Source organism: Ziziphus jujuba, chromosome 4 (assembly GCF_031755915.1).
Source record: "Ziziphus jujuba cultivar Dongzao chromosome 4, ASM3175591v1".
Lineage (NCBI taxonomy): Eukaryota > Viridiplantae > Streptophyta > Magnoliopsida > Rosales > Rhamnaceae > Ziziphus > Ziziphus jujuba.
This window is the reverse complement of record NC_083382.1, coordinates 17,438,486-17,457,839: the sequence shown is the minus strand read 5'-3', so window position 1 is coordinate 17,457,839 and position 19,354 is coordinate 17,438,486.

The following is a 19,354-nucleotide window of genomic DNA, read 5'->3' as shown; positions in this document are numbered from 1 at the left end:
AAATTTCCAATATGGCATTTATTAAATTTTCTCTTACTAGTCTCTTTGAAAAATGGTAGGAAATGTTTTTGCAATTTACATTGTTTTAAAATCTATAAGCATGATTTGTACAACTAAATTTTATTTGAGAAAATACTTGTTGAATTAATTTCTTTTTTTTTGTAAGATTTTGATACCAAACCATTTTCATGCTAACTGAAACTTTTCAAATCATAAATTTTAAGGATTAATTAGTAACTGGTTTATGCTTAATTGTATTTTTGCATTTAGCAAGGTTGAAATATTTTTTTTTAATGAAATTTTAATTTTGGGAAATTGATTTTTGGACTTAGAAGGAATTGTTAAAAATTGGTAAGGTTATTTGTTATTATTCTTTTTAAAATCTTAGAGAATTACCATTTTACCTTCCTATTCCCATGTCTATATAAACCCCACATCTTTTATTTAAATTATTTTCCCTCTCATATTTTTTTCCTCACCCCACCACATAGGGATGTACGTGGGTTGGTTCGGTCTAATTTTCATCTCGAAGCTAAACTGATCCTACCTAATTGGGTTGGAAAATTTTCAACTCATAACCAATCGATTGGAAGGATAACCCAAACCAAAACAATTCAAAAAAATTTTGGTTAGATGATTTTGGTTTGCCAGTTATCATTTTTGCACTCTATCCTCTTTAAATCAAACATGTAGAAAGAAAAGGATAAGAAAAATTTTAAAAAAAAAAAAGAGTAGAAAAGCTCTATGTAGATCAAATGTTATTAAACTAACAAAAGATATTGAAAATTATAGGTGTGAGAGAATAAGATCTATAAAGTGATAAGATCCATCAATCAATAAAAATAATGACATTTAGAAAGAGATAGAAAGTCATTGATTAAAAGAAAGATAAAATAAAAGTGCATAGGAAAGTTGAAATATCTAGTACAGAGATGAGAAGTTGAAAAAGTGGTTTCTTTAGGTTTCTTCAATTTTTTTTAGTAATATAGTAAGATGGAGTACTAGCTAAACTGAACATATATAGATGTGGGAGAGTAAAAGAATATTTTTGAAAAGACATTAACGTAAATCTTTGGCTGGTTTAGGTTACAACGGGGGGTAAAAAGCCTAAATCCATTAACCAACTAATCTTACTTGAGTTGGAAGGCATGCCACCTACCAATCGAGTGACTAAATTAAAAACCGGCTTAAATAGGTTGGTTCAATTTGGGTTTGTTGGGTATTTTGTGTTAGTCGGTTCCTTGACATCCCTACCCCGACCCCCTAACTTTTTCTCCTCTTCTTCTTTTTCCTCTCCAAATCAAAAATAAACACACATCTCTTAAAATCTTGATCCATTTTCTTTTTCTTGCTAAACCCATGGGATTCTACTTGAAAGTATGGTTTAAATCTTGATGCTTTGTTTGTGTTAGAAACTTATGTCTTCTCTATTAGCTACCCGAAGGTTTCTTTGATTTGTAGCCTTGATTGTTTTGCTTTTTCAAGATTTGCTAGTATTATTATTTTATACTTTCAATAATATAGTTTCTAATACTTTAATCTTGTTATATGTGGAATCTAGTAAAGTTTTTAGAATGTAACTCATGTATGTTAATGAGCTTGTAAACTCGAGAAGTATAGAAGCTCAAACATGAACTTTCCTTTTGGATTTAAAATTTTTATTGTAAGTGTTGCTGGAATGTGTATTGCATGTGCTGATCCATGGGTTTTTCTAAACAAAATTTGTTCTATTTTTTATCCTCTTCAAAATTGTGAATCTGCAAGCTTTGTTCTTCAATTTTTTTTCTTGAAATTTTTAAGTTGGATTTGTTCTATGATCTAACTAAGTTAAATACTAGCTTGTTTCTTGGTTTGCATGTTGAAGTTGGTAAAGTTTGATAAAGGAAAATTTTGGTTTTGGTGAGTCCTTAAATTGAGAGCTTTCTTTGTGATGTACTATGAATTTCTTTTATTTTCCCTTAAAATCTAAGCCTAAAATTTTTACAGTGTTTTGGCTAAATGTGTTTTAAGGATTGATCTTGCCTTACATGTAGTTTTTGTTGAGTTTAAAAATGGAAATTTCTCTTCTTTTTCATGTCGTCTCAAAATTGGGTTAGTAATTACTTGTTCTTAATGACCTTTCTTTTATGTTTTTTAAACCTTTCTTTCAAATTTAGTGCATGTCTTGGACTCTTGAATTTCATAATGGCTTTATTTGTCACATGTTGATGTCCATTTATTTTTCAAAAACAAAAGTGATAGACTTGTTATTCTAGACAAATCCAAGAGGATTGTTTTAAAATTTTCTCAAGGAAAATCTTGTATTTTTCTTAAGGTTTATATTTATATATATATATATATATACATATCTATCTCTATGTGTGTGTGTGTGTGTGTGTGTGTGTGTGTGTGTATTGGACATGTAACCTTTGTGTTGTTTCAGTTAGAAGCATAAATTTTAGTATTTTTGAAGCTATCTTGGTTCTTTTAAAAATGAAACCCGTAAGAATTTTTCTTAAACTTTTCTTCTTCTTTTTTTTGTAATTTTTGTAAAGTTTTGACATGGAATTTTTATTTGTTTTGGTACTTGAGTAATTAAAAGATTGATGATTTTGTGTATGAAGACTCTTGGAGATCAGGATGAATAAGCTTGGAATTTTAGTTGTATTTATCATGTGTATATGGTTTGAATATTGAAACGATGGAACCTTTATTATTGTAGTTGGAATTTCTTTCACGTTGAGAAGCTTGGATTTGTTGAATGGTTTTAAGTCATTTTGAGCATGTTAGATATAATGTATTTGCTTATTGGTAGTTCGCCTTGGCTTTGATCTTTTAAGAAACTTGGAGAATTGCTCCTTGTTTCAATAATAGATGGTTGCTTGAATTAAAGTTTTGGGGGATTGATATTTGAACTTGTGAATTCTTTATGCATTTTTGTAAGTTTAATTGGAAATTGAAAATGTTGTAATCTTTTATTTGTGGTAATGAAATTTTTGAACCTAAATTTGCTTGGCCAAATGGTTTGTTTAATTAAAAATGAATTGACTTTTGCTTGCTTATTTTAGAAAGAATTTTATATATTATTTATAAAATGAGGTTAAGTACAAGTTTCTTAATTTTTGGATAATTATGATTAACTAAATTCTTAAGGTTAAGTTAAAATTTGTCTTTTACTTAGGAAGACTTGGAATTTAATTATTTTATTATTAAGGTTAAGGAATGGATTCTTCTTAAAGCTAATGACAATTGAACTTATGTGTACTTTGTGGAGTTTGGTAAAATTGTTTTGGACTTAAACTTGTTAAAGCTAAGTGTTTATTTGGTTATGTCTTACTTTTGGACATAAATATTTTTTTAAGGCTGAGTCTTGTTACTTAAGATATAAGTTATTGATTCATTATTGTGGATTGATTTGGTTTTGTTTTAAATTGTTTGTGTTGGATGCTAAATGGTCTGGTTTGTAGTTGGTGATGAATTGTTTGGTGTTTGTTGGAAAGTACCAAACTTATTAGTTTGGAAAATTTGGTAGAAAGTGGAACTATAGTTGAAGTGATGTATTGTTTTAAGGTTGAGATTTAGTAACTTGTGTTAGAAGAAATGTTTATATAACTATCCACTCCTTTGAATTGCAAGTGTATAAATGTATTTGGATTTTGGAATCTTGGATTGGATACTAATTTAAGCATGGCTTTTTAAACCAAATAGCAGAACCTGCATAAGTCTGGAAGGCAGGTCCTTTCCTAGGATAGGATTTGCTAAAAACTTACTATAAGCGAGACTTTTCTAAGCCCATTTAAGTCTATATACATATAAGGCTAAGTATAATTGCATTCACACATTCATGAGAATTGTATATAGTAGGTTGTTTTTGAAAGTTTATTATGCTTTCTTATTTATATAGTTTGTGTAATATCTTGGAAATATTAAGTTGGATATTATGTTTGTAAATATATATGACATATGCACATATTGTATCATACATAGCATGCATTTGAGCATAGCATAATGACATCTTTTATAGAAACTATTTTCAAAGTTGATTTTGGAGAATGTGCATAGATTTTGGATATATAAAGAATGATTTTAATTAGTTTTGACATATAGTTTTAGCTTAAGGACTTTGGATATTTATATACGATGGATTGTGAGTTGTGATTGATGGATTATGGATCGATTAATTGATGGATTATGATCTCTAGACTTAGTCTGACATAAGAACCAAAGACATGGCTATCCTATAGCCTTTGATTGATTCACTGGGGAGACCTGTGGTCTCGAAGCTAATCATTGACCAAAGACAGACAAGAATGATATATGGATTTAGTTTGATCATCAAAAACTAGAGTTAGGGTTGCAATGATGAATTTGGATATGATTCTAGTTGTCTACACACCATACATATTAATAACATAATGTTCTCCTAGCATGCTCTAATTTGTTCTTGATATGTGTTAGTACAACAATTTTCAAATAGCAAGCATACATTGATTTGTTCTTTATGTATGTTAACTGCTTAACAAGCGTACATTGATTTGTTCTTTATATATATTAGCTAGCTTTAAAATAGATATTTACTATATTAAGACATAGTTTTCACTAGATTTATGGACCCTAAACTCATGATATTCATATGCATTGCTTTACATCTCCTGTTTTATACATATATATCCTTATAGTATTTTTATACACTAAAATAATGACTATTTTAGTGTGAGTGCTTAAAACTCATTCATTGGGTACATAATCTCCACAAGTTTTTAATGAGTTCTAGTGGATGATGGGTTGGTAAAAATTGAGCTTGTTGGTTTATTTGGTCCTGATAATACCTATATATGTATTTTGATATTGTAATTAAATTTGAGTAGTGATGAGATTATTTATAACTTGTATTGGAAATTTAATTGCAGATATTTTGTTATATTGTGTTGAGATTAAGGTTTATATAGTTGTGGGACTTGATGACTTGTATTGGAAATTTACATGGATTTTTAAGCTGTTAAGGTATTTGGTTTCTACTAATTTTACTAAGTCCTCTCCCAAATAGAGGAAAATGAAGATTTAATAGAGGTATTAAATAAGGTTTAACCACTTAATGGCGTTAGGGTAGCTAAAATCATCGCAGCAAAACCTAGTAAAGGGTCGAGTCCTGACAAGAACCATTCAAAATATAAATCCAATACAACCTTGTAACTCCAGCATCAATAACATACAAACCCAATATCAAAATCAAATTTTAATCTCAACAATTTACCAAGTCCAAAAATTATCTAACAATTTCATCTCCTCAACAAATTAGACTTGATAATACCAATTAAACTTAAAAATCAAAAATAAAACACAACTTCAAGAATTAGATACCAAAGCCAAATACAAGATTAAACAAAATAATATTTACAAATCTAAATGTCTCCCAAATCCAGGATATTTAAACTAATCCTCAAAAATACTTTAAATTAAAATTCCAAAAGTCTCCCAAAATTCAAAAACATATTAAACTTAACCTTTCAAAAAAAAACAAATCAAAAAGTCCAAAAATCTCTCAAAATTGAAGAAGATTAACTTAACCTCAAAAATATAAATGAAAATTACAATTTCTTTTCAATTTAAACACACCCAAAATCAACAAAAACAAATCCTTTTAGTATCATAAAAAAACCATTCAACCAATCTTAACCCATAAATCAAAATTCATTTCCATAAATTCAAAACTCATAATTTCCATTAGTTAAAGATATTAATCTTCGAAAAAATTCAAAAACACTAATCTTATCAATTGCAAGTTAAAATTAAAACTTAACCTCAAAAAATTAAGCATCAAAATTTAAATCCAAATACAAGCTTACAAACAAGCAAAATCAAGTCACCATCATTATTAAATCAAAGTACCAGGCCCACAACATTAAACAAATTAATCAGCAAATTTCCATTTCTTAACTCCAAATTTTTTTATTCACCCAATCAAATATGCAAATTCAAGACCATCATTAACATCTAACCCAAGCACCAAAATTGCTTTCCAACACTACAACAAATATGAGTTTTTATAACATATAATTATAACATTTTTAAAAAATGCTATCAATAATAATAAATGATAGCATTTTTAATTAACTTTATATTGGTTAAAATTAATTAAATAGAATTTTATGTTTTGATAGCATTTTAAATGTTTAATGGCATTTCAAAAAAATTTAAAAAGCGGAAGGTAGGGCGCTCGTTTACTATTTGTTTTGTATTTTGAGAGTTCAACAAAAGGAAACTCCCTCAACCTATATAGCCTTATGTGCCAGAAACTCTTCTGCTCACTCGTCTGCAAATTAAAGCCCTTGTCTGTATAATTGCGTCTCCTTCTCTTCAATCTGAAAAATTATCCTCATGCAAAATCCTCATCTGAACACTCACTGAACAATTATGAAGCCCTTATCTGAACAATTGTTCTTCTCTTCAATTTGAAGAATTACGTCTCCTTCTCACTTCAAGTCCTCATCTCCTTCTTGCTTGAAGCTCTAGTCGAAACCCTCATTTACTTCTTTGTCTTCCTCAATTTGATGAAACAAGGTATTTTCTTATTCACATTCAATGGTTGTTGATTTTTGATAATTATTTTATTTAGATTTGATGATAAATTAAATTAGATTTGATGATTGTTCTTAGAATAGCTGAAAAAAAAATAGTTTACGATATATTATAAGTCCGGCTAGATTCTGAATAGAACCACAATATGTGCAAAAATATCACAAATATGTTTAAAATTTCAAGCGTTAGGTCCCAATGTATGTTGAATCGACCAATTGCCAATATAACAAATATTTAAATCCTTTTTGTATGGTAATATATGTTTTAAATATTTAAAAGCAGTTTATATTTTATTTTTTTCTAATATTTTTAAAATGTTTGCTATTTATAATTACTCCACAAAACTGGTAATTGATTTTTATACATCATATTCTTAGTATTAATTATACTGCACCTTGTGAGGTGAAGAGAAATGCTTTTCTGCAGCTATGGCGTTGCACTTTATTTGGTTATGTGGGTCCATTGAGTACGATACATCCACGATGATAAGCTATAATGGAAATCAAAATTTTTGTATTATCGGTCGCAAACCAGGTATTAATATTATTCCATTTGGCTGGATTTTTTGTCCTCTTTCTCATCATTTGACTGTTGGATCAATTATGCATATACACACATATGTATCTATTTAGGTTTTCTTGTAAAAGGACACATAATTAAGTTTGCATCATCATGATATATTATATATATATATGATCAGAATTTTTCGGGAGTATTGATGATGATTAGTACTCTTAGCAATTTTTCACAATATTATTTAAATGATACCACTGACATTTGGAGTTCTTTTAATTATTTAATCCTAAACACATATTTTTTTAGGCTCTCCTTGTTGTTGTTTTGGAATCCAAATACCCATATTGATCTTTAATTTGACCCCAAACCGTCCAATGTCATGGCCTTTATCTCTTTGTTTCTTTCCTTTTTATTCCTCTACAGCAGATAATAAATCATTTCCATTGCATCTAATCCCTCCATTTCACATCCAACACCTCTAAAAGCATTTCTTCAAATTCTCAATTTGAAAAAGTTGAAAAGCTTTTGTGTATATATTTACCAGAAAATCTTAATCCTAAAATATGAATAGGGCTCCTCTTGTTTAGTGGGTTTTTGGGTATTGATTTGTGTTTTACAATTTGTCATTTTCTATCTTAGAAGTAAGTGATTAAGACTAGTCTGTCAAAGCCATAATAATGATTAAGATTTATTTATTTATTATTATCTATTATGATTATTATTAATTTTGCAAACGCTATTATCTTGTTGTACCATTCTCATTGTTGTCATTCTGATTTTAATATACGAGTATATGTGTATATATGCTGGGTGTATAGTTATGAATTGAACTTTCTGTTTGTTTCTAAAAATTGCAATAGTTAAAGCATACCATTTGAACAGTAAAATGCGATAGATATAATGTGCTTTGCATTTAATATTTATATCCCACCCATTATAAACTATTATAAAGTGCCCAAAATTACATGAAGAAAAAACATAGTATAAGGTGATTATTGTATTATGCTTTCTGTTGCCACTTTTCTTAAATGCTTAATACATTTTGTATGAAAAATATAAATAATATTTTAAATGCTTTTTGTATGAGTTATATAATGCTGTAGGGGTGTGTTAGGCCTAAAATATTGATGATTTTATGCCATATTTATAGCTTAATATTTGTTAGTTTGTGTTAATTTGTTATAGAAAGATACTCAATTATGTATTTTTCTTAATCTGGGTGAAAGAGGAAGAATTTCAAGAAAACAACCATAAAAATGGATTCCTTGGTTCAAATTGTGGTGGGAAGCAAGATTTGAGCTCGAACGGACTAAGCATTAAAAAGATTCAAAAAAGATTCCTTAAAGATTTCATAAAGATTCTATCGGGAATTTTATGGTGGAAGTGGATGTTATATGAATCCTCACAATCTAACGATCTCAAATGTCTCACTATTTTTTAATTTCGAGGTGCGAGTAAAAAGATATCATCATTTAAAGTTTGGAATTTATAAAAAGGAATATTTCTAGTTAAATATCCATCATAGATTAAGAGAGGGAATCAAGGCAATCCAAGGGCCAAAGGCCAAAATTAGGACAAATGTAGATAACTAGTTAATTCATCATTAATGAGGCACATGTCATGTCACATACTTCATTAAGGGTAAATAAGACTAATTAACTATTTTTTTTAGAAAGAATTAGAGAAAAGGAAAGTATTGGAGAGCAAATACTATCAAGTTTCTTTTTTACACATGAAATTCATCCAACCCTCTTCATGGCCTAAAAAATGTATCTTCAAGACTCCCACATTAAAAATAAAGAGAGAAAAAGGTTCCCAAGGTCCTATGTATATAGCCCCGACCACATTGAAGTAAGAGATACAAGTTTAGAGAGTTATTTAAGAGCTTTTAGGAGGTTTAAATAGAAACAACCAAATTTTAGGAGTTTTTAAGGTTCTCTTAAGGGTTCTAGGGTTTTAAAATTTTAGAGTTTTAGAAGATCAATTGGAGAGTTTGGAGGGGGCATAGAGACATGGGCTTGCTTGGAGAAGAAAGCTACGACTTGGAGAGCTTTTGGAGGAGGATTTCTTCAATAGTTTTTATTCTCTTCTCTTTCTCTTTAATTGTGAACATTATTGTTTTTTCTTTATAATTATGGATGTTGGAATTATTTTTTCCATGAACTAATTTCATAGCTAGGGTTATGGTGTAGCCCTAACTATGAAGGTCAATTATTTTAATATATGTTGAGTTTTATTTAATTAATAATATATTTTGTTAATAAATCATTGGTATGCTTAATGCTTTCATAGGCCGGAAGGAATGAATGATTTTAATAATATTTGAGCTTGGAAAAGGATAATATTACGGATCTCGAATGATTTACATGAATGCATAATTGATTGGAAAATAGTTATGTCTCATGCCATATTATTTGCATAATCTATGTTTAATGAATTTGCATGATTTAATTTATAGGCCGGAAGGAATAAATTAGACTATGTGAATATTATCAATTGTGAGTGGAAACTACTTTTGATTAATTTTGTGATTAAGTGTGGTTAACAAAATTACTAGTTAATTAAATTCACATATTTAAGTAATTAAATTGGAATAGTTAATGGTGAAATCAAATACCCTGGTTTTCATAATTATTCAATTCTCTCTCTTACTTGAAGTTGATCTAATTTTAATTGATTGCTTTTGTTTAATTTAGTTTATTTAGTTTTCAATTGCCATCTTAATCGTTAGTTCAAATATTACCAAAACCTAATTATCTTTAGTACTTAATTCTTAATCCCTTGGGTACAACAATCCTATTTTTCCAATTTATTACTTGAAAACGATTTGTGCACTTGCGAGTTGATTTTACACATCAAGTTTTTGGCGCCGTTGCTAGGGATTAAGGCATTAATATTAATTCGGATTGGGTTTAGTAGTACTTTGAATTTTTTTTTTTCTTATTTTCAACTTTTGTTTATCTTTATTATTTTCAATTTTAGTTTGTATATTAGGGTTTAATTTTAATTGTTTGCTTTATAAACCTACAATTAATTTGAACCTTTGTTTTGCTAGTGTTAAACCCTTTTTGTATGAGTTATATACTGCTGTAGGGGTGTCACGATACATAAAAGTTTTTTAATACTATCTTAAATTTGATGCTTTTTTTTTTTTTTTTGGTGAGTGTATATGTAAAGCATAATTATACACCAAATTTTAAATATTATGTTCATGAAATTCAATGTTTTCTTTTTTTTTTTCCTTTCTTTTTTAGGACAAGCCAAAAAAAGTTGAAAAAGGACCACCATTTTCTCCGTCAAATTTATAAGAAAGATGCTTTAACAAAAGTCCTAACTTGGGAGAATCCAAAAGAGTAAGAGATATTGGTAAAAGATTTACCCTTACAAAGTTTTCATTACTTCAACAAAGTGATTTGACTATGTCAATCAAATGCAAGATAAGCAGGTAGAACTAGAAGATGAAGCGGCTTGTATAAAAAAGTTAATTAATGGCTTGATGAAAAGTCAGGTAATATTACATTCTATTAAACTAACTATATTTTGTATTATTTATAATCTGTTTACATTATTATTGTTTATAATGAATATATTATCAAACTTATAGTTTTATATACTGAGAAGTCATTTTTTTATTTAGGTTTTGGAAGAATCTATGAAGCAATAAGAAAATGCTATTTTGGTGATACAAGATTCAATATTTACTTCGGGTCACAGTGGCAGCTCAAGTGGTAGAGCATGCCACAACCCACACTGTAGTGTGGGTTTGACTCTTGGGGGGGAAGGGTGACCGGGCCAGCCACAGTAGCAACAACAAAAAAAAAAAAAAAAAAAAGATTCAATATTTACTTTATAAATATTTTTGTTTGGTCATTTTCAATAATAAATTAATGTAACATCTAGTGGCATCTTTTAATTGTCAATATTTATTTTAATTGTCAATTTCAAATGTCATTACATCAAATAACTAGTTTTATCTAGTGACATTTTATATCTTTTAATGAGATTTAAAAATGTTATTAATAATTTTTTTTAATGACATTTATCTTGTCATTATAATTTTAGTTACATTGGTATCCATGATACTTTATATGAATATCACTAGTTTATTAAATGTTTAAAGTGGTAATTTTGTGATATTTTGAATTGTCATTGTATTATAACTTTTAAAATATTAATCAACATTTTGAAATACCATAAGACAATTTAACATAACACTTTCAAATGATATAAAATATACCTAATATTGCATTTACAATATCTACCATTGTATTGATCATAGCATTTAAAAATATTATGAAATCTACTTGACATAGCATTTTCAAATATTATAAAATGTATTTAACATTACATTTGCAGGTGCTATTAAATCTACCAAACATAGCATTTAGAATTGCTATTAAATTAAATAAACAAAGCACTTACAAATGCTATTAATGTACTAATCATAAAGTTTATAATTGCTATTAAAATAACACAACAACATAGGACGAATGCTATTAAATATTATTTATAACATTTAGCATAACACTTCAAAAATGTTATGAAAGAGTAAGACTTTTTATAGCATAGGCTGTCATAGCATTTCTAAAAATACAATAATATAACTTTTATAGCATTAATCACTTGCTACAAAAAAACAATATATGTTGTAGTGCAACTACTTCAACAACATCAAATATAAAAAAATTCAACTGTATATGTTTCAAGAAAGCAAAATCCATGGTATACAACCATATTAAAAGAAAAGCTTATAAAAACTCAAACCCTCAAGATCCAAAGTAACCCAGAACTTGCATGTATGATCTATAACATTAAATTCCACTTCAAAATACAAAAACTCAAGTTTACAATCAACATGCAACAAACCAAAAACTCAAGATATATCCTTAGATTCAACATAAATGAAACCAAAACTAAGATTCCAAGAATACTGGCCCTTTTTCTTCAAGGGTCTTTATATTAAAACTCTAATACCCAAAACATAATTCAAAACCAAACTAAAATTCCAACAAAAATCGAGAAATTTTGTTGAAATAAATAAGCTAAATTCTCGAGTTTGAAATAGAGAAGAACTAGACTTGTTTTATTTGAAAAACTAAGTAAATCTTATACATTCAACATGAAATCTTAGTTCAGAAACCAAATATTCAAATCATATGGAAATCTCAAGCTAAGAATTTAATTAAAAACATTAAAAATAATGCAAAGCGAGCTCTTGGTTTTGAAGAAAAAAAAATAAAAGAACATAAAATGGAAGATCTTTATTTGACATTTCTATGTTTTAAATAAAAATGAATAATTTAAAAAAAAATGAGAAAATGGATAGGGAGAGGCTCGGCTTGCAATAAAAAATAAAGAGGAAAAAGAGTAATCAAGGAATTTTCATAGTTTTGTAAACAAAAAGTCAAAAATGTCCATTGCAAGTCTGAGTGAAATTACGCATGTGCCATTTTATGAATTTACTTTCCAAAAACACCCTTAAGACAATAAATTCTCCAACCATATATGCCATTTAATTTCCATAAGTTTTAAAAGTAGAACAATTTCTTGTTCACTAAAAATAAAATTAGGCATGTGCATATATATATAATCATAAAAATAATGTTTTCCCCAAAATAATTTTGAAAAAAAAAATACCACGATTTTTCCAGAAGAAATTAAACAAGAGGATTTAAGTTCTAATTTTCCAATGGTAATATTGGCTTTTAAATTTTTTTTTCTTTTTTTTTTTCCCTTGATGTTTCTAGTCCTCTAGATTATTCTTGGTCATATGTAAGGCATTTCATTGATCATCTAGCTTTTCTTTTTTTTTTTGGCTCAAATGGTTTTTTCTTCCTTTAATTTTTATTTTTCTTTAATGTTTAAATAGCAACTAAATCATCTAATCCAAACTAACCTCCAACAAATTGGATTTAATACAAAAGTTGGCTTGGATTGAATAACCATTTTTAAAAACCGATCATAGTTGGATGGTTTAGTTATTGTTTAAAATTGTCATGTTAGGATTGATGAGCAACCTTGCTAGAAGGCAAAATTTAACCCAAAAAAAAAAATACTTATTATGATGGTATCAATAAAAGATTAGTAAAACCTTATAAGCTCAAACTGAAACTTTTGGATTTTCTATAAAGCCTTAGATCCCATTTGACTTGTGTCCAAGTTAGTCAACATTTGAAATTTATTGAGAAAGAGAACTTTTTTAGTGTTAAAAAGTTTTTAAACGTGGAAAAATGTGGGTTCATGGAAATCAAATTCTAGAAAATATGGAAAATAAACCTGACAAAATGTCATACAACCCATTAATATGATATAAATCCATATGATAATCTGTGAATTTGAATTCACGATATTGGATTGGGTCCATATCAGTGTCACCAGACAAGATCCATTAAAAAAACGAATGATAACGGATGAAACCTGTTAAACCCGTTAGACCCTTTAATATAGTGTATTTTTTTAATTTTATATAATATAATAATTCTACCCTAAAACTAAATTTATATGAAAATTTAAATAGCGATGTGTTGTTCTATATTACTGTTTTCTAATAGTTATGTTGGATTTTGAATGTTAGTTCGATTTGTAATTTTTGAATATTTTAAATTGGCAATGCATGTTTCTTAGCAATGATGGATGTTTAATATAGATTTAATTTATAATATTTTGAATTGACAATTATTAATACGTATGAAATTTTAGTATATGGATGCTTTTCTTTTTTTTTCTTTTTTTTTCTTTTTTTGGAGACATTTAGCTTATCAACAAAAATGTCCATTTGATCTTTTCTTTTTTTAAAATAAAAAAGATTTTATTAGATCATTTTGGTACCTAATCAAAATTTGGCATATATACTTAATAAATTGAAAGACGGGTTATATGAAAATTTAATAAATGAGTTTAGATCTACACATTTCAACACGAAATCTTAACAGGACCTATTTGGGTCGAAGAAATTTGATATAAACACCACACGATATGATACAAACACAATTCAACATGACACATTGTTACGTTTAATGAAAAATAATGTGGAAAGTCATTCCCACAAAAAATGTGTCATCTCATATAAATAATTGTGTTATTCTCATATTCTTAGGATTACTTACTCTATATATTTTGTTAAAGATAAATATATCCTTAATTTCAAAACAAAATAAATTTAATTCTTTGTATGTCTTACATTTTCTATTACTAACCAAACACTAACAAAATAAATTTCAAAAAAACTAATTATTGGGGAAATAATTTTTGGGAATTAGTTTACTTAAAAATTATAACACTTTCCAAATAGGTCCTATAGCTTATCAAAAGCTAATATAATGTAAACATATGAAAAATCATTATTTTTCCTTTTTTTAACAAAATCTGGAAAATCATTTGATTATAAATTTACGACCTTATTCAGTAATCCCATGTTTAGGGAAAAAATAATTAGTGATTTCTAACAATAAACTCAAGAATAACTAATTAAACAATCTCTCAAAAAAAAAAAAACTATAAACAAGAAATATCTCCAAAATATTTTAAAGGTTGTTCGATAATGATTTTTAAAACAATTTTTATAAATGAACTTTGTAAAGTAAAATTGATAAATTGGATTTTGTATTTTTAAAATTTAAAAATGTGTCTAGTGATATATATAAAAAAATATTTTATGAGAACAAAAATCATAAAATCATATTTGATAAATGTTAAATATAATATAAATCTAAATAAAAAAATTCTTTGTTTTTGAAAATGGTAAATATTATCCATATTTTTTATATGGTATATATACAAAACATATATTTTAAATTTAAAATGATAATTATTATATATTCCCTTCAATATATTTGTTTTCAAAATTTTTAATATACATGTAAAACATATCTGGCATCATTTTTAAATTAATTTATATTTTGAAGAATGTTTTCCACTTTTTTAAAATTCTATATTTAGAAAATAGCTACTAAACATATTTTTCATATTTTTAATTTATTTTGCAAAATAAAAAATTGTTTTGCATAATTTTAAGATACATGTCCTTAGTTATTAATATGTTGTGGTGTCATTAACTTTTTTTTTTTCTTGGTAATAATCCTCGTAACTAGCATGATCAATGTGAGATCCAGCCAAAATTTTATGGATGTCTAACCTTAGGAATTTTAGTTCTGTCATTATAATCATCTAACTTGCCGTAGTCATAAACCTTTCCTATTCATAAATAATAATAATAATAATTAAAAAAATTTTAAAAAAATTTCTCCTACTTATAAGTAAGGTTCAAAAAATCAGTATCGACGCAAAAATACAGAAATTTTCATAGAAATATCGGAAAGTAACAAATATCGATAAAAAATTATAAAAAATGATGAAAATTTTATTGAAACTTTAGAATTAGCTTATTTGATCCATCAATTATCAACTTAATTATAAAACTTGCTAAAATATTGAATAGATATTATATTCTTCTTAGTCAAATTATTTATAATAAGTATTAATGACCATAAATAAATTATTATTAATAAAAATATACCAACAAATATATATTTGATAAAATTATTTATTAATTAAAATATATAAAACAATTATTACAATTACATTATATTTCATAAATGTCATCTTAATATTACGTAAAATTTCGGGATGGTTGAAAATCATTGGTCTCTTCCTGATTTTGATTATGAGATGTGAAATGTAAGAAATAGTTTTGAAAAAATATATCTCCCTGATAATTTTGCATATAATTGTTAATATGTCAGCTATATGGATCTTGCATTAGTGCATTATGGATTGACTATGTGCATAACTTCTACTCTCTGATGGTTGAGTTTGAGATGGTATTTGATGAAATTCCATAAATATCCATTGCATAAGGGTTATGAAAATTATTTTCAACCCTAATTGATCCAAAATTCATAAAAATCGAATCATCTTCTTATTGTGATATCTTCATTATATATTTCTCTTTACGTATATAGTATTTTCCAACAGCACTAATTCCTTGACCTGTATCTCTACTCTCATGATCTTTAGTTTGTATTGCATGTATGTAATATTGTTTACAAGTAAATGGGCTTAATCCAGCTTCTCGACTTGGTGATTCCCTTTGGTCACTATCACTTCTAACTTTTAATTCAGATAATTTATTGAAGTTATCTTCATCATTGCTTGAGCTAGAGTGACCACTAACAGTATTAAATTGTGAATGTGTACCACCTAATGGAGCTTAAGCACTAGTAGTTCTAGTTGGCTCTTACATAAGCCTCTAAAATGAATTACTATTATTAGAATTTACTTCTTTAGCAATCATTTTTTGAACATTTATTCTTTTTTTTTCTACTTGTTGAGCAATCTTTAAATCAAAATTCCCTTCATGATCATTTAAATGAACATCTCTAATCCATTGGTACAATTGGTTATCCTATTCATCATCATCTTTCATTATAATTTCAAATATTATTGTTGGATTCAAGTCTTAATAATTTTCTTCTTCAGCTTTCATATCCCTCAACTTGAGTTTCATATTATAATAATAATAGACTAGTTTTTCAATTCTACTATATACTAGTCTATTTCTTTCATATTATAATATTTATGAATTAAAAATTTCATGGATATTTTCGAAATTTCGATGGAAATTTTGAAAATTTTCATAGAACTTATAGATTTTTTAATCAAATTGTTAAAGATTTAATGTGAATATTTTAACTGAAATTTCCATGGAAATTATAAGAAAATTTAAGAAATTTCAAGGGATATTACGGAAATTTTACCGGTTTCCATTTAAAACTTAAGTTTCATTTTCCACCACACGGAAAAATGGATATATAGACGAAATTTCCAAGATATTTTTGATTTTTTATAAGTAAGGTTCAAAATTTCGGTGTCGGTGAAAATATCAAATGTTCAAAATATGAAAATTTCCATGAAAATATCGAATATAGATAAAAATTCATAAAAAATTATGGAAAATTATTTTAAAAATGGAAATTTTTGTTAAAACTTTAGCATTAGTTTATTTAAACAATCAATTATCAAAATAGTTATAAAAATTACAAAAATATTGAATAAATGTTATATTTTTCTTAATCAATTTAATTTATAGTAAACGATGACGATCATAAATAAACTATTATTGATAAAAATATGCCAAAAAAATAATACATTTGATAAATTGTTCATTAATTAAGATAAAATAATCATTACAATTACATTATATTTAATAAATATCATCTCAATACTCATAAAACTCTTAGATAAATGAAAATTATTAGTAACTTTCTCATTATTATTTTGATATGTAAAATGTGAACAATAATTATTAAAAAATATATCTCGTTAATAATATTTTATGTAATTATAATATATCAACCATAAGGATCTTGTATTAAATATAGTTGTCTTTAATGTTTAGTATAATATATTTTATCATCTTTTTATTTTTATTTGCTTAATGTTATTAATTTAAATGTTATCAATATTAATTTTATATAATATTGTATTTCCATGTTATTATTTTATGTTATTATTTTTCATTCTTATATAATTAATTATTAACTTATAATTATGGGATTCTAATGAGTACATTTTATACAAAATGTATAGCAAATATATATATATATTAACAACGAATAGAACTTATTAAGGTTATTGAATTCAATTTACTTTGTTTTATTTATATCATTAAATACTTAAAAAACAATTAAAAGGTTAAAAAAAAATCACTAAAGTTAATTTGGTAAAATAATTTACTAAACATCAACAATATTTTTGAATTTTTTATAAAAATAAAAAAATTTCATAAATATTTTCAAATTTTCATGGAAATTTTAGAAATTTACATGAAAATTTTCAAAATTTCGATGGATATTATAGATTTTTTAACCAATTTGTTAAGAATTTGATACAGATATTTTGACAGAAATTTCTATGGAAATTTTGGTGAAACTTCAAAAATTTTAATGGATATTATGGAAATTCTATCCATTTCCATTTGAAACCTAAATTTTATTTCGACTCTTTAAAAAAATACAAATTTCAAAGAAATTCCAAAAAAAATTTCAGATATTTAAAACCTTATTTATAAGTACTGATCAAATAATTAACACACTCACCAAAGAAAACTGTCAAAAACATAGAGAAATTCTGTCTTTAATGATACTATTTACGACTCCTATAAAAACTATGTTTTTATCATGTGATATTATATAAATACATATATATATTTATATATATTATATTGAAATAATATCATGTCACGTTATAAATATGGCTTGTACGTTGTCAAAAATATTTTTTGACTATGTTTTTAAGCAATTGTTTCAATTAATATAACTTTTACATGTATAAAGATTATTTATGTCTCGTTGCATATATAAATTAAATTTGGGTTAAACACACTTAACCCTTTAAACTATTTTACATTTTATGATTCACCCCCAAACTATAAAAATAGCCATATTGCTATTTTTTTATTTTTGTTATTTTAGTCAAGTTATGCAAATTTTATAGATAAATTTTATAAAATTGATTATACACAACTAAAGTTATTTTAGTGGAAAAAAATAAATTTATTCTATTTCATTTCATTTTTAATTCATGTATCTATCTAATTTTATCAATTTATTAAACAAAACTGAAAAATTATATTAAAGTGACAAGAAAAAGACCATCATCAAGAAGTAATATGATACTTTTTTAAATTTGCGCTTAAAGTGTAAAACGCATAATAATTTGAGTGGTTAAATATATTAACAGAATAAAATTTTAAAAACTTCAGCAAAAATAAAATAAAATACAATTTTAAAAACTTCAATAAGGATTTGCAATTTTGGCAAATGGTACATCTAACAAATTGATTGTCTACAACTTCGATTACAACTTGGATTTTGACTAGGAGGGTAAGAATTCAAATCCCATCATCACCTAAATTAAAAGTATTGTCATACCTTTAGTAGAATCAATATGGATAGTCTATAATTTAAAATTATAGGAATATATCAAATTCTACTTTTCTAATTTTTTTATTAAAAGAAAAAGTTAATTGTCTATAATAATTCTATAATTACTAACCTCCTATTTGGCCAAAAACCAAAATGATTATATATTTTATGGCTTTATAAATACCAAATTAATGGTTAAAGATTTGGAGGTTTTTAAATCTGAAAAATATTATTTTAATTCAAGAACAAACAATTTTTTTTTCCTTTGCGTCGAACATGAACGAACAATTCTACCACACTGTTCGCATTCTCACCATACAGGATAAAGAAAAAAAAATGCACGAAATCAAATTCAA